This window comes from Gavia stellata, chromosome 1 (assembly GCF_030936135.1).
Source record: "Gavia stellata isolate bGavSte3 chromosome 1, bGavSte3.hap2, whole genome shotgun sequence".
Taxonomy (NCBI): Eukaryota; Metazoa; Chordata; class Aves; order Gaviiformes; family Gaviidae; genus Gavia; species Gavia stellata.
The window spans coordinates 27711617-27715934 of record NC_082594.1 but is presented as its reverse complement, the minus strand read 5'-3'; positions in this window follow the sequence as shown (position 1 = coordinate 27715934).

Below are 4318 nucleotides of genomic sequence, written 5' to 3'. Positions count from 1 at the left end.
TACAACTTTTTAATAGCTCTGTGAATTCCTCTTAGCAAGCTATCCTTGTTTGTCCTGTAATCTGCTGCTTTATCACATCCTTCTTCTAGTTTTAACAGTGACTTAGAATTTCAGTGCTAATCCAGTCACTAGATTAGAAAAATTAACTAAGGATTGTTTCACTTAATGTTAATTCCCCTTAACTCTAGCCATCTCAAAGAAAGTACATTAACTAACTAATAATTTAGTCTCCCTCTGCAAGCAACCAAGAGACATGTTCCAGACTATGACTCCTCTCGCTCTGAAGTAAGTGCCCATAACAAGTGGAAAGAACAGTTTCCTGGATGTATTTTTTTCTACTGACTAATGCAAGAGCACAAATGTTCACCTCAGAATGGAATTTAACGTTTAGATTGGATTTTAGAATAAAGCTGAATAAGGTTGTCTCTGCCCTGACTAGAGATAGAAAAAAGGTAAATTGTTTTCCAGAATTGCACAGTAAAAACACCCAGTATCTGAAATAGCTTGTCTTGGCCTCTGCCTCCAGCAAGTTAGAAGACTAGCTGAACAGTTAGTGTGATCAACTTTAGCAATACTTATGTACTTATTATCAAGAAAATGACATAATACGATTTTTTGGTCATTTGCTATAAAATTAAGTAACTGTTAGCTGGCATATGTGCCAACATAATGTCTTAAATGCATCTTACTCTCACTAACATCTGGTCTCGTTGAAGCTTAGGTCCACTTTCTCTCCAACCATAGGAACTGAGGAAATGAAGACAGACACTTCAATGGTTGCACAATAAAATGCAGATGGTGTTTGCTTTCCCTAGAGATTTGCTGGATAGAGCACCAGCTAGCCAAACCTCACATCTGGAAGAAAATGTGCACTTGAGTGTGTGGTTGCTTCTGCAAGCACAGCAGCTGCCTCCTTTCTACTAATACTCTCTTCAGTATCAAGGAAAGTCATTAACTTATTAAGGTTTTGGAGGATTAAAAAAAGAGAGTAATGGTCTCTTGCTGTGGGTGAAATGGGTGAAAAGTCACATTCATGACACCTCCCGGCAGACCAACCTTCAATCAGCTCATATAATATCATATGGCTTTCATGTGCAGTTTACAGAAGTTTAATTTGGGACTATTGTTGTTTCTGGTCTGGTTTTCTTGTCCTTTTTTTCATTTTCAAGATTGTTCCTCAAGATTACGGTGGGAAAACACAATGGACCTTACTTGTAAATTACGTTTAGGGGAAAAAAAAAAGTGCCATTTGGCATAATTAAGCATGGAGCAAAATCAATTCCCTGTAGCAAGGCCTTGACTTTACATATTCAATAAGAACAATCTCCTCCAAAGTAGGATCATATTTATCCTCTCTGGAGAATTTTGCAGGCTAAAATGTTAGTTAAAGAACTGTCTGGCAAGCACCTCTTCAGAAAAGACAACACGGACAGAGTGAGAAATTATTCTGTTCTCTCTGATGCAGACCTTGTTTGAGAAATGTTTATGAAATTAGTCTGAGATCATATAAGTAGCCTGCATGATGTCAATAATGATAAAACCACCATAATTACATATGGACTCAAAGAGTTTAAATAAAATGAAAGTTGTCCTTGCTAAACAGAATAAAGTAGAAAACTGCCTCGCAACTATAGAAGTTCTAATGGTCAAAGTGGAACCATATAAGTATTCTATTCTTAAGAGTAGACCTCGGTACCTCATCAAATGGAGACAGAAAAAATAAGAAATTAAATAGTAGATGCAAATGAAAGAGGGACTGCTGAAAACAAGAACATTTTACAGAAAGCATAAGATACTCACACTGAGAAAGAAAAAGATATTCTGAACATTGGAGGACTACATAGGATGTGGCTTTGATTTTTTCTGTTGTTTTAAGGTTTTTTTTAGGTATCAGAGTATGAGTCTATGACCCCGAAGATGTAAAACCTGTGAACCAGAGTTCTCCGTGATAAGCGATTGCAGTTGTACGTCAATAGGCACAAGTACATGATCCACAGCTATATGCTGAACATAGGATTTCTGTGCTCTGAGCTTTGCTTTTGTGTACTTGAGCGTTCAGCTGCATTTCTCTGGAGTTTCACGTTCTCACAGAGCTGTAACCAATCTCTCATCTGCCTCACTTCAGATGATGTGAACAAGCCTTCACAACTGCTTCATTTCATCAAAGACACCTCCAGAGAAATTTCATCTATCAGTAAATCATTTAGGAAGTTTTATGCATGAGGATTTTATTTTTTACTATTTTTGATTTCATGGAAATTTTAGAGAACAGTTTTCAATCAGGCTAATGTTTTAATTATTCCCTGCGTATTTTCTCCCAAAACTTAGAAATGCTGCCAGCTTTCCCAGAGGGGACTGTAAGATTCAGTAAAAGGACCTATTTTTGGAGCTTAACAGCTTTATTTGTTCAGGCTTAAGAAATTACAGATTCTTGAATATTGCAGTTTGTTTGAGTTGTACATAACAATAATGACCTTTCAGTCTATTCCAGTACATCCAGGACATCATGCAAAAGACTGTGTTGCCTGTAAGCTTCTGTGCTTCATGGCATGTTTTGTAAGCTTAAGGTGGCACAGACAGACCCTGCAAACTCCCAGGGAATATCTTTGTCTCATAACTAAAAAAAAAGGCTTCAGTGTCTTACACGGCTTTAAAAAATTACTTCTTGGAAAGCAGTTTATATATCTACAGTAAATGCTAGACTTAGATCAACAATATCTATTTTTATTTCTGTTTCTTAAAAGTGCAGCGTGTGCAGAGGAATTCCAGGAAATTCAACAAAACAAATGTGAAAATTTATAAAGAAACAAATATTTTCTTACTTTTTTAATAAGTAAAAGATTTTCTGTCCTGTATGTTTCCAGACTAGCCAAACTTACAGGAGAAACTAAAAAAGAAAAAGAAAAAGGAAAAAAAAAAGAAAAAAAAAAAAAAAGGAAAAGGAAAAGAGAAAAAGAAAAAGAAAAAGGAAAAAAAGGAAAAGAAAAAGGAAAAGGAAAAGAAAAAAGAAAAAGAGAAAAATAAAAATAAAAATAAAAATAAAAATAAATATAAAAATAAAAATAAAAATAAAAATAAAAATAAAAATAGAAAAAGAAAAAGAAAAAGAAAAGAGAAAAAGAAAAAAGAAAAAGAAAAATAAAGAGAAGAAAAAGAAAAAGAGAAAGAGAAAAAAGAAAAAGAAAAAGGAGAAGAAAAAGAAAAAGGAAAAGGAAAAGAAAAAGAAAAAGAAAAAGGAAAATAAAAAGGAAAAGACAGGCTTAAATGGAAACAGATTGTTACTTAACAATAGGGGGACTTACATTTAATAGTATAGTTACATTTAATTATATAGTTACATTTAATGAAGTGGCTACAAAAGCACTTGCACCAATGATGAAAACAAATGTCTACTAAGTAGTGATGAATGGAAGAAAGGAGGTATATGCAACAAGGTAAGCAATCAGTAAATATCACAGGGTTTCACAGCACAGTCATGATCTAGCTATAAATTATTTGATCATTATAAATTATTTGCTGTATTCTTCTTGCCACTGGAGGCAAATTGCATTCATTTGGCACAGAATAGAGAGCAGATGTGTTTGTTGTCATCTTCTAACAAACCTCAAACCCAAACTAAAACAAAAACCTTGTCAGTAACAAAACTTTCATATTTCCTGTTGAGCCCAAAGGAGAAGCAGCATTTTATTTTTTACTGTAACTAGTATAATTCATGGAGCAACTGTTAATGAACCTTTTACTGAAATGTTAAGGCTTAAATGTTATACCTTAACCACAGCAGCTGTGATAAGGAAAGCAAAAGAGAAATAGTTTGGGAGCTATGAGAATAGATAGTGTATAAATGCTTGTAAGACTGCAAATGTAAAAAAAATATTTCCTTAAAATAATGATAGTCATAAAGAGTGTTTCTAGCTTACTGTTCAGCATATAGAAATTCTCATTGTTGCTTCATTAGCATACAACAATTTCCTGTTCTAAACAGTATCATTATGTGTTGAAAAATAACCGTTGCCCTTATTTCCAGACATGGCTACAACCAGCAGCCAGTGAAGAGATTGCTACAGGGGCACCTTCTCTCAAAATGATGTGAAAAGTAAATTGTAACCCAACCATGAGTCTGCAATCCTTCCTGTTGCATACGCTCCCCCTTCACATCCCTACTGTCTGCTTCTTTCTTCAGCCCATGTGGCTGTTACTTTGTCCAGATATACTCAAGCTCTTTGTATGCTCCCAGCCCATTTTTAGTGACTGATCAAAATGGCAGAAAATGGTCCACCCAAGGCACAATTTGTGGTGCAATCACTCTTCACAGGGGGGT